Source organism: Cyprinus carpio, chromosome A15 (genome assembly GCF_018340385.1).
Source record: "Cyprinus carpio isolate SPL01 chromosome A15, ASM1834038v1, whole genome shotgun sequence".
Taxonomy (NCBI): domain Eukaryota; kingdom Metazoa; phylum Chordata; class Actinopteri; order Cypriniformes; family Cyprinidae; genus Cyprinus; species Cyprinus carpio.
In genome coordinates this window covers 13,561,049-13,574,075 of record NC_056586.1, presented here as the reverse complement: position 1 = coordinate 13,574,075, position 13,027 = coordinate 13,561,049, and the positions used below count along the sequence as shown (strand labels likewise).

At 36.2% G+C, this 13,027-nt stretch overlaps 1 pseudogene; it reads right to left on the bottom strand.

Annotated features, from left to right (window-relative positions):
* Positions 1–156: 156 nt before the first annotated feature.
* LOC122147781 lies at positions 157–8,122 on the bottom strand (annotated as a pseudogene).
* Positions 8,123–13,027: the final 4,905 nt, after the last annotated feature.

Here is a 13,027-nt window from a genome sequence, read left to right as displayed (position 1 = left end):
CAAGAGGAATGTACTGAGGCCTACAACCTCATGAAGCATAAATCAAACCTATAGGATGAAAATACGCGTACACATGAAAAAGATTGTTTCTAGCATTTTAAAACTGTTGGCCACTTATATAATGGAAATGTACACAGAATTGGAAGAAATAAAAAATATTTTGTAATCTATACACATTTAAGTAGTTGGACTGCCTTTTACAAGCTCGATTCTCATTTTTGATCTCAAGAAGCCATGATTTCACTTTTTCGGCAAAAATCACTTGCCCACATTGATCCCTTTCGAGACTTAGAAAACATTATTTTTGATGTTGAAGGAACATGAAGCGTCTTGCATCTAGTTACTCTCCTCTTTGGCGTGTGCTGATGCAGTTTCAGAGTTTGAGCCCTCAAATCTCTGCGCAGCAATGCTGGCCTGTTGGGACATACTTCTCCTCACAATATCTCCTTTCCTCCAGAGTGTGATCTCCTGTTGACAAGGAACAGCAGTGTATTTTACTCAGACTTCAAGATGGAGGGAAGTAATGTGTTATATGTGGAATACCGACCTGTTGTTTGAAGTAGCCGCCTTTCTTCATCTATGAGACTAGGTTTCAGGTAGTAACGCACAGTAGAACTTCTTGTTGATGTCCTCATGTTGGGCTTCAACGCATATCCGCGAGAAACAAGCGAATGGGGATCGACTCGCGCCTGAACGATAACAAGTAGTGTATATTTATAATGCATTTTTTTAAAAAATTTTACAAGCCACAAAATGATAATGTGTACAGTGGAAGACGGTGTAACTCAGAATACAATACAGATGGGAGGTTTCTCTTTACCCTCACCGTGCCCCATCCTGGATCTCATATTTGGCAATGGTGTCATTTTCATGGTACACACTGGTCCAGTTCCAGTCGTTTTCCGTTTTCTGATCTGGATTTCCATGGTGTTTTATCTTTATCTCCAAGGTGACGTAATCTTTCCTACGATAAACATCATCCTCGTTATGTAGCTAAACGGACCCAAGAAATTATATTTATGAATAAAAAAACCAAATCCTCCCTTTTAAGACTATTTTATGGCATTGTGATATTTAACAAAATATACATAATTTATATATTTTTGATTTGCAAATTTTTGTAACTACAGCATTCTCATTTTACGAGCAGGTATTTGGATATGCATGTATTTAGCATGTATTTAGAATAATCTAGATTATATATTTTATATATACACACAAACATTACGGCACCCTCTTTACAAAATCAGTAATTTATTATATTTATAACCAGTTTATATTGAAAAATATAACGACCAGTTATTTTATATGTTATATATAATATTACTTAGGTAGGGGGTATATATACTGTATTATATATATATATATATATATAAGATTATATATACTATATATATTATTGTTTTTTTTTTTTTATAAAACTTAAAGATTGGGTATACTGGGATTTCATGCATTCATTATGAAAAACTATGTATAATTATTATATACAGTATAATATACTGCGTTAATTGTCCAACATTTTGGTGGCTCTCACTGTTTTAACTTGTGTTTATGTATCAGCATGCACACTCACTTGGATTTGTTGTATTCAAACTCAATATGGAGACAATCTTCAATTCCAACTTCCATCTTGATGGAGGAGTTGAGCTCTGGATATGTGCACAGCGTCTCTGCACGACAATATCCATCTCTTTCACTGATATCAGTCACCTTCTGCTGACGTCGCTCATGCAGAAAGTATCTGAACATGCATCAGAATGGTAGACATTTTATTCATACTGAACTTAATGCTGCCATATTTGCTTGTGTGTGACAGTATATACCCATAAGTTCTTGAGACTAACCCCATGAATCACAGCAGTTTCTAATAGATTAGTAAATCGTGAAGCAGTTGGTAGATTTAACGTTACCTTAGTTTGCCATTTCTGGCCAGTGTATGACTCATAGGAAATTTTTCCACATGAGTGAACTCAAAGTCAGCGTTCTGGACTGTGTAAGCTCACCAGGTCGAAAGCAAGAATCCTTCACTACCACACAAAACCTCATGGCGGTTCCCTCTGTCATAAAGTATACAGCTCTGTGAAATCATTGGAACATGTTTATATATATACATCAACACCAGGTGGACTGTTTCTAAACGTGCATTCCTGACATGATTAAGAATCACCAATCTGTCCGACAAACTCGGATTTTGACTGCCATAGTGCTCCAGGCCGCTTTCCAGGAGTCCTGAGAGTCACGGTAACTTTCCGTCCTTACGGTTTCACCATCGTAAGAACGGGAAATATTTGTCCTTTTCTCCATCCCTCTCTGCTCGTGCTCGCCTCTCCTTTCGTCCCCAAGTCTCGCCATCCTTCAACACGAGCAAAGTCGATCTCAAAGCTCTGTCCGAAGCCAGCAAGAAGCTCATGTCTGATGGAGGAGTGTCAGTGTGATTGCTGTAACGAGCTCAGATCACCTGATTCGACAGCTGCTTGCTGCTGCTGCTGCTGCGCTCAGATAGCTACAGTGGCCGCAAGCGATTCTCTCGCGCCTCTCAGTAACGTTATCAAGTGGTCTTCAAAAACAAGCTTTTTGCCGCTATTTGATTGTTTGGACATCCAGCGATTACATAGAAAATATCACTATATTATGCTCGAAATCTGAGGCATATTTCAGTGTAGTTCTTAGTGAGCTCATTTTTTTTTTTTTTACAGCAGTGACAGCAGTCAGGAATATATTTTGCCTGATAAAGCAACTCCCCGCACTTCCTGGGATCTTCCCGACGTGTGTAATTTTCAAAATAAAAGGTAAGTATAGTTTCATGATAAAAGTCGCTTGGGAAACAATAACGATTTAACTTATTTAAAAGAAGTATTTCTTTAGTTATTAAATGACAATGATCCAAAGAAACCACTATTACGTGGAGTTGCATTAATGTTTCAATATATACATGGTCACGCTTTGACGGTACCTGAGTAGATTCTAAATCTGCTTTATTGATGCGAGTAATACTCTTGATGGTACACAATAGTGTAGTGGTATTAAGAATCGAACATCTTGGTGGTCATGCTATTCCGACGGCATTTCACTCTAATAATGTGTGTTGATTCACAACACACAAACCAATACTACATTGCAGATACAATGCAAAAATAACTGACAACATTTTAAAACATGGGACAATTTTTCTTATAATAACATACACTGAAAAAAAAAAAAAAAACAAAATTTCTAATAGTCTCTGAAATCTTAATTCTTAAACTTTGTTTTACAGTGAACCATATGCAATCTAAACATCCCTAAACACGGTATGTAAGATCACTTCATTTTTTCTTTTTCCTTCACTATTATGCAAATAAATAGTTTTATGCATAAAACGCCATACAAATTTTTTTCTTTTTTTTTGTGTAACATTAAATATTCGGGATACGGCATTCAACATTAAATCATGGCCGGAAATGTCAGCGTAGTTCATTTTCTTATAGTATAAAGCCAAAATACCAGAATTGTTTTGAAAAAATTGTGGCTGAAGCTTCCCCTAATCATGTCTTGAAAATTTCAAAAAGTTCCAGAGAAGGAAAGCTGTCAGGAGGTGTTGCCATTGAGACAACATATTTCAGGTGCCAAAGAGAACCTCAAAGCCAAGTAATTTTCTCAAACAAACCATTTTCTCTCAGTGTCAAAGGAAAATAAAAAGAATAACGTCAAGATTGTAATAAAGCAAACCTTGGTTTTTAAGAGTGTGAGTTCATTAATTGACCGCTTAAATCACACTTACTGGATTCTGTTTTGCCCATTGTCCTCACACTCAATAGTGGTTAAAGGGAAAACTGTGCATGCAACACTGAGCCTTAAATAAAAAAGGTACAATAAATTGTTTTGCTAACGAACACTTTGAATAATTTGCATAATCATTTAGATTTGTTTGTATATATGCAATATACTGGTGCCCCCGTCTGACTACTATAGTTGTCCAATTATTAAAAAAGAAGCTAAAAAGTTAATCTAAATGAATGAATTTATTGTTCTCTGCAGCCTTCCAAATGTCAAGCTAATAACTCAGTTCCCCTGGCAAATATTTACAAAAACAGTAAAATTTGATAGTCAAAATTACATATCTAGTCTACATTGTTTTAAAAACAAAATGAAAGGATAGACAATGTTTGATTGCTTCCACATAATCCAGTTTTATTCTTGGTGACACTGCCCACGGTCTATTCTAAACCATTACTCTGGAGTGAAACTACAATATACTATGAGATATTATAAAATAGATTCAAAACAATAACACTGAGTCAAAAAACCTGGACAATATGTCCCAAAACGTAAGCAAAAACAATTATAAAGCATGTTGAAGGTCACTTAAACACAGAAAGCCGCACTCTGAAAAACCCACAAGTGCGTAATCTGTATCTAGAGGAATATTTCAAAAAAAGTAAATGAATCATCTCGCACAACCAAGTCTACTGACTTAAACGGAGGAGATGTTTGATTAAATCTCAAACTTAAATGCTATAAGTTTATAGTTCATGAACTTAATAACCACTGTCGCGAAACACTAACACATAAAATCCTCTTGTCACAAAGTGACCCAGATAAAACAGTCTTGGCAAGGTATTGTACCATTTTAACACTGAAAGGATTCTTCACATAGTCACACCTATATTTCCAGTGGGAAATTAATATTGCCTTGAGACATGTAATTCTTGGCACTGGTATTCTGTTTTGACTACTTTTTAAAGGCAAAATGCAGCAGCACCCGGATGCAATTTCTCCTTGCTACAATTAAAAGTCCTGCGACTGAACATTCAGAAATTCACATTATTTGGAAGTCTTTAACAACTCTCTTTTTGTTAATTCTTACTGTCATCCTTTTTGATTTGCCTGAAACAATGATTTTTTTTTACTTTACAAAGATGCATGTGAATAGCTATAAATCCTTTAGTATTGTACTCAGTTGAATGTCATTAACACATATAAACTGTGGAGTTTTATGTTCAAACCTGTTTGATTCCTGTCCTGTTAAAACTCAACAAATAAGTGGGAGTAAAAATTCCCTGTCCGACACAGTAGTTATGTTGTTCTGTGTTTTGGTGGATAACTTTGGCAAGCCATGAAGCGCAAGTTCGTGCCTCAGGCATAAATAAGCCACAATTAATGACAGTTTCAAAAGTCAGCATCACAAAGGCATTCACAACACGATTGGAAGCCTCGCGCGTCCTCTTCGTCTTTGATTTTATATGACAAAGGAGGACTTGTGGCGGAAATGTCCCTGAGGAAAAACAGAAATAGGAAAAACTGTGAGCACAATCACAATGAAAGTAGTTAAAATGGTGGACACATACAAGAAGCAAAAAAGCATCCACCTTTTCCAATGAGAGATATTTTACTGAAGAGGAAGTATTTTTGCGGATTGGGCCTGATACCACCTTTGAGCTTTGGCTAAGCATTAATAAAAGAAGTCGGCTGCAGTCAGAGAAACGCTTCAGTGTAACAGAGTCAAGATAACCACTAACAAAGCTTGGATGAAGACTTCATAGAGTGAGTTCAAAAGTGTTGACGGATTTGGGCACTAATACAATGAAATGATATCTGGGATGCCGTTAAGCCGAAAGGTCACAGAACACCACCAAAGCCTTTACCACCTCATCTGGACTGGCATAGTCCCATCCTATTGTCCATGTTGGGGTACTTTGTAACTGTAGTGAAACAAGCATTTGTAAATACTAAACCAAAAGGTGCATTAACATTCCTGAGTCGAATCAGATCACCTCGTTATGGTAAATGCTGGTAAGATTCTTTTTGTTGGTTATAGTGTGTTACTACACTTGGTTTTCACCTATGATCCTTGCAGGAAACAGTAGCCATGTTTCTGAAATCTGGACAAGATCCCCACAATGCAAATGAACAGGCTGCCACTCCACCCAACACCCTTCAGAAATATTCCCAGAAAAATGAAAATACAATATGTCCACATCATCTAGAAAGAAATTAAGTACACAATAATAAACTAGCTCTAGCCAAAGAATACTAAAAAATTATTCCTTTATGTACTACACTCTCTGGGTGTACTTAGATACATGTATGAACCCTACTACTCGACGGCAAGTGTGTTCGCTAAGTATATTAATATATTATATAATATATATCTTATATATTATATATAAATCTACTTATAATATATCAGTCATAGTCAGCTTCGGATTTAAGTTTCTTAAGAAACGTGATTATTGGGATTATTAACAAAGAGATACCTGACAAAAAAAAGAACAAAGCAGCAAAGTCCTTGTGTCCTCAGAAAATATGTGTTATGCGTTATCCACTGAAAAAAAACTGCATTTGGTCAAGTGAAAACATCCCATGGAAGGTGGAATAAATTAATTTCAGTATTTAAACAGCTGAAATCAGCTATTTTCAAAGTGCAGCGACTGACCCTAGCGTATTTAAGAGCCACCGTACAACTTCTTACAAACTGCCACATGTCTGAGCGACTGCATTTAGACCAATCGCCTCGGGCCCCGCCGTCAAATTCCTGCTGGCCTGCTGCACTAGTATTCACCTAGCAATCCCGTCTTTCTCCTCCTTCTTCACCGAAAGGCGGAATCTTCTGTTACTCCAAATGTAACAATCATAACACTTAGCAAAAGCCCAAGTTAATGTTAAAAACCTGCTAAAATTATAAAACGAAATTAAAATAAAATTGTCAAAAATTACAGCGCCAAAAAATCTAAACCTCTAACTTTTTTATATAAACAGTTAATTTTAAATGTATTTATTACTTATTACTTATGGTTTATTTTCTTATCATTTCCTATAAAGGCCAACTGATTTGACACTTTTACCTTTTTTCAATATTCACAATACTTTCTCTCTGTTCCAGTTTTCAATGCTTATATTAAATGTACAATTGAATATAATTCATTTACAGGCTGATAATTTTATTGATTTATTATGATTATGTAATCACTCATGGGTTAGTGAATTATAGCTATCATGTCAACACAGATGTGAAACTAAGCATTATTTTTTTTTTTTACTTGCAATTCCCTTGCAAACCATTGGTGGGCAGAATTTTCCAGGGCCTCTGATATTAAGCAAAGATTCAAAATATAGAGTTATTTAACTAGCATACTAGCACCCAAAACCTTACCTCGAACCAGTCTCAGTGTTCATGGTGTATGAAGAATTGTAGAACTTGCTGCTCGGTTTTTGCGGTCTTCTGGGCAGCTCCCATTGTTATTTAATGAACCACTGATCCTGTGACTGTGGAAAGCCTTCGTTTCAATACAGTGCAGTTCAGTGCTTGAACCTATCTGTAATCTGCCTCCGCACACTACACACCTGGGCATCACCGCTTTTCACTGCAACCCATCCACAACAAAACAGCAGCTTTTTCAATGCTATCATGGATTTTTTTTTTCTGTTACTGGAGCTATTAGTATATTATATTATATCTGTTTACTACTTTAGCCAACTATGACAACTCCTGGAAATTCACACCCGTAGGATCTAGTAATGACATTCTGATTAAATGTTACAGGGTCACAAAATGTAAAAATGTAACATAAGCATGGATGACTTGTTCAAAATAAGATCTATGCATTTAGAAAGAATAAAACAGGGTGAATTTTCATTTCATACCGCTTTAGAAGTAAGAACTTTAAGTAACGGTTTAAGAGAACTGCAAACAGAATTTGCATTACATTTGCTTCGCCATGGCATTAAATTCCCTCTCAGCTTCATGTCCCAAAGAGTAAGATCGCAATACTAATCCTCAAACATTTTTTTTCAGCTCAGTTTATTCATCCTGCACTCAAGCCCTACTGAAACCTTTTTTTTGTCTGTGACAGTCCAATCAGTTCTGGTTCTCATGGGGGCATTTCAATGCTAACGTTCACTGAGAGTTATATCCATGGATTTCCCCCTTGCTGCAACCTGGCAGAAACTATTCCAGCAGGTACCTCTTACAGAGAGACTGATTATATTTCATCAAAGGATTTCCTGGTCGACCGATGGCCGCCTACCTCATGCAGCGATACTGAGCCTGTGTGTCCAAAGTCTGCTGGCGTTCGGGATCAGAAGGTTTGCAGGCTCTCTCAGCAAGAGCCCTGTGCTCCAAGTCACCTGGAGAATAGTACATCGCGAAGCTTCCGCTTAAATTCAGCCTAAAGGCAGTTCCATCAATTTAAATAGCATTGTGTTCTCTGAGATAGAACCTGTTACCTACCCTGAATTTTATTTTTGGAAATACACATAGCTGGTTACCCAAAAACAAACATTGGTAATTTTCTTTCCCTTCCATTCATTCTGATTGGTAGGGGTGGCGGGGGTGGGTTTGTAGAGTTCGACTCTATCAAGCAGGATTCCACTCAATTCTTTTTAAAGAAATACGACACAGGTATCAATTTATTGGCACATTACTGAAGAAATCTTATTAAACAGCTTCAATGTAAGACTTACACTCAAATTGCAGTTGTCCCATACAGATTTTCTCAAAGTTGTTCGAGTATTACAGCAAAAAGCTTAACGCTTACCTGCAACAGATAACAAACGACAGATTATGTAAAATCGCAACGAACTCAGTCCAAAAATTATGTCGATATTATTCATGAATATAAATGAGGGTATTTTTATACCATTATTTATAGCAAATATGTGGGCGGCAGTTTCTATCACTTTAACTATTTAATTGGTATACACTCGTATAGGTTATTTCTGATTAATTAATAAAGTAGTAGACAAGCATAAACAAAACCAAAAAAGCGTAGATCATTTTTTAAAATACATAAATAATTTAATGACAGTACTGCCTTACCATACACTCTTGTCTTGTGCTGGCCGTCTTCACCTCATTAATTCTAATTTATTAACTTGCCATAAAAATTTAATATGCCATATTAAAACGGTTTTCGTGGTACTATTTGGGTCTGTATTGGCTTTAAATATTATTATGATTTCACTAATACTTGTTTGCCGGAGCGCTAATAGTCCTACAGTAATGAGAATAATTAGTTCACTGTTGAAAAAAAATTATATCCGACAGACACCAGTGGCTGGACATGTTTATCCATTACAAATTACTTTTCAAAACTGAAACACACAACAAGTGCCCACTCTACCAACTGTAATTCTAATAATGATCTTCTTTCAAGACCTTTCTTGAGCCATTTTCTGATGTTCTAATGTCAAAGACGAAAAAAATCGCATGAATTTCAATAATGGGTGACTCAGTTTCTCAGTACTTTTTACAATGTTTATGGGAAGCATAATGGAAGAATAAACTTTGTAAGTATCTTGAGGAAACTGTAACCAGACCTGAACGAATTTCTGTTGAAAATTCATGGACAGATTTAGAAGGCTTGTGTGTTTTTTCAGTGTCAGTCCATGTCTGCACCAAACTACAAAAGGCCAGACAGTGTGACATAATGACACGGCAACTACTGAAACACATTATTTGGCAAGCCTGACAGTCCCATAGCTCACTCATAGGGAAATAATTTGGGGTTTAGGGGCATTTGCTTATTTCCGAATGCTTTTCCCCACTTTCACCTAAATCTCATGAAATCCACGAGCTGGTATTTGCAGTGAATCCTAGGTGAGAATCACTGTGGCTTACCATCAGATTAACATCGTATCATCTGGACTTCTGCAAAGCATGAACAGACTTCAGTTATGGAACGCCACCAATTGTGCGTTTTATCGATCACCTAAGACTGTCAATCTCGAGGAATAGCTACACATGGGGCACAGTTTTGGCCACTGATGAAGTAAATTCTGCTAGCATTTAAGCCACTGTAAGAGGCGCATTATGTGGACTAGAGCAAAGAATCCTTATGGCCACGGCTGGAGAACTCTTCAAGTTTCTGTTGTGGCGTTTCATAAGGCTGACTTTCCCGCGCATGGTGCATCATAGTCCCTATTTTTACATCTGCTGTTGACATTTCCCGATTAGACCAAGCTACATTTATCCAACCGCTAGGAAGCATCGCGGGTCACTGTATGGGAAGTGAACATGTTTAAAAAGGTCCCTGTTTATATACAATCGACAAAGAATGTTTGCATAAATGTGAGATTAATTTTTCAGCAAACCAACTTTTTAAAACGATTATGTAAAGCTCATGTTGAATAGTAAGTGGTTGTGAAAAAAATCTCTGCTCTGCATTTGGAAGATCTTTTATATATATACTATAGTTTTTTTTTGTTATAAATAGTCCAAGAATGTGTATGAAGAATGTGTGTTGTGGTGTTTGTTGTTGTTTGTGTTGGTTTGTTGTGTGTGGTGTGTGTGGTTTGTACATATTATATATATATATATCAATATATATATATGTGATTGTTGTTTTGTTAATGTACCAGTTTAAAAACACATATACATTCTAATAACATCTTTCTACATTTCTGCTCTTAACATCATAACAAAAGCCCCCCTTTTTACTATATTGAATATTTGGTCTACTTTATTTAATTATGATTCTGGTTTTACTGTTGTTGTGTGATGCATACTTTGTGGTACTTATCTGTACAAGACTAGCTGATTGTTTTAGCATTTCAAATGACAAACATACTAATTAAAAGTGCTATTCCAGACTTTACAAAGAAGTGACCTAAAAGTGACGGGAAAAAGAAAGAGTGGGAGAGAAGGGGTGGTAGTGAATCTTTGACTTAAGGCATTCTTTATCGCATGATTGTTTACAAAAACTCTCCTTCCACAGTTCTGACAGCACTTATCTGTTTACAAAAACACCCTCACTGTCAAAGTGAAATTAGGCTGACGTTGAGCCCATTTTACAGTCTTTTGGATTCAGGACCGTTGAACCCACAGCAACGGCTTGAAATGATGAATAAGCTACCACCCCTCTTCCACTCACACATTCCACGAGGCACTTGTGCTGAAGCAAAAATGAAAAGAGCCCATCCCTCGTGACCCCAATACCCCTCAACACCCAAGTCAGCTGCAATGAAATAATTCCAACAATAACCTTAAAAAGTTGACTTTTCCTAACCCTTTTGAAAAAGATGTGGGCTTTAGTGCATTGACTTCAATCTTAAAACATATTTTTAGAACACTTCTATTAAATAATATAATACTTACTGAAAGCAGTACACTTTCAAATGTCATTTCCTAAACACACTTAATTAAAATTTGGTTTAAAATGAAAAGTTGTGGTACTGCTTTAGACTACTTATTCTTTTAATAATATTTTTTTTTTTTCTGTCCTATGATTTAAGTACTCTTTTTAATGAGTGTTGACACACAAATCTAACATAACATAAAAAAAAAACTTTAAGCACACTATTCAGTGATACTTGATTTTATTGTTTTAACTAGTGTTTTTTATAATAGTTATTTAAAATTACCAGTTTTTAAATGTACTTAATTGTACATTATACAGGTCATTACAAATGTAAAAATACAAATATATTTAATGACATACACATTTCAAAAGCAAATGACATTAGATTCCTAGTTAACCATAAATGCTTGCTGCTTGCCCATTTGGCACTACACTTTAACTAAAAAAGCAACGTAGAAATAGTTATGAAATCACGCGTCAAAAACACCTCTTAAGTTAAACGAATTATTATCACATTTAAAAATACATTTAAACTATTAACGCATTTTTCATTTAATTGTAAATAACACATGGCAATTAATTATATTTAGTTTCACTCCATTTTTTCAAATAAGTAATTTTTTTACTGTTTTACCTAAAGTATGCTAAAGTGGACCTCTTTCTTCTAAATATGCAACGATCACATACATAAATGCAACTGATTAAAAAAAGACTCTACATAAGCCTATATAAAACCAGAAAGCTACTTGAGGGAACACAAACAAGAGCTCTGTGTCCAACGTTACGTACTAAACAACTTCGCTTCGAAATATGACAGTTCACACTAGAAAACGTCGCGAAAACCGCGGACAAAATGCCTGTCAAGCAGGCAGCTCACTGTGTATCTGAGACACGCCGTTTGTATTTTCCACTGCTTGGGGCGATATAAACCAATCACTCCAACAGTGAGTAACATATCCCACTTCTATACAAAACCGCGAGCTGTGTTTTTACACTTAAACTGAGCGCGGCGTTAAAATGGCCTAAACGGTTAGTAACAGTATTAGCAGCAGGGGGTTACGCGCGCGCGAGAATGCCTCACACCACACAACAAACAAACAACCCGATCCACGGCTCGCCTGTTCAACAAAAGTCCAAAACTCTAATCATCATACCAGGCAGAATGACGACATATTGACTCACACGAGCCATGAGAATATGCACCAAGGAAAGCGTTTGGACGTCCCCATCGCCAATTTGGAAAACCGATGTTGTACACTACGAGTTTAGCTTAGATATCGAGACGGGGTGGGGCAACAAAAAACAAACTGGAGGATGACTGCCCCTGATGAGTTTCACCATAGATACAAGGGACATGCTGAGCGGAAGAGGCGTGGTTAGGGGATGAGGCGGCGCTCGGCGGACTTCCGGTTTATTATGAGACACTAACGTGAAGATTAAATTGGAGAGAAGATATCAATTTATAATAGTCTTTTGGCCGTCGTTGAGATCCCTAAATCGATAATTATGGTCAATATGTGGTGATTAGTATTAGGAGTAGCTAATTCTCGCATAGAGCGATACCATGTCAGATTGGGGTGTATATATTGTTCAGTAGTTATTACGGAATTTAAAAGCCAGAGTGAACACAGAAAAATGATTCTTACAGTAAAATGATCAGGTGAAATTAGCTTTATCGCCTATTTTAATTTCAACACCAGATGGCAGTGTTAGAGAGGATAAAGATAATACATGGGGCGGGTACACGTAAGTTGTTTCATCACTTTACACTTTAAATATAGAAAATATTTATAAAATCTTTTTTTATGAACTTGTCCTTTTTGTGGCACAGTTTTCGTTTCATGTTCATTTAAACATGTCTTTTTTATTAGAGTAAGACGCTTCGTCTTTTAATTCAAGCGGACATAATTAGTTTCTTTAAACAGACTCTTTCTAAAAATGAATTACCGAAAGGTTCATATATTGTTGTG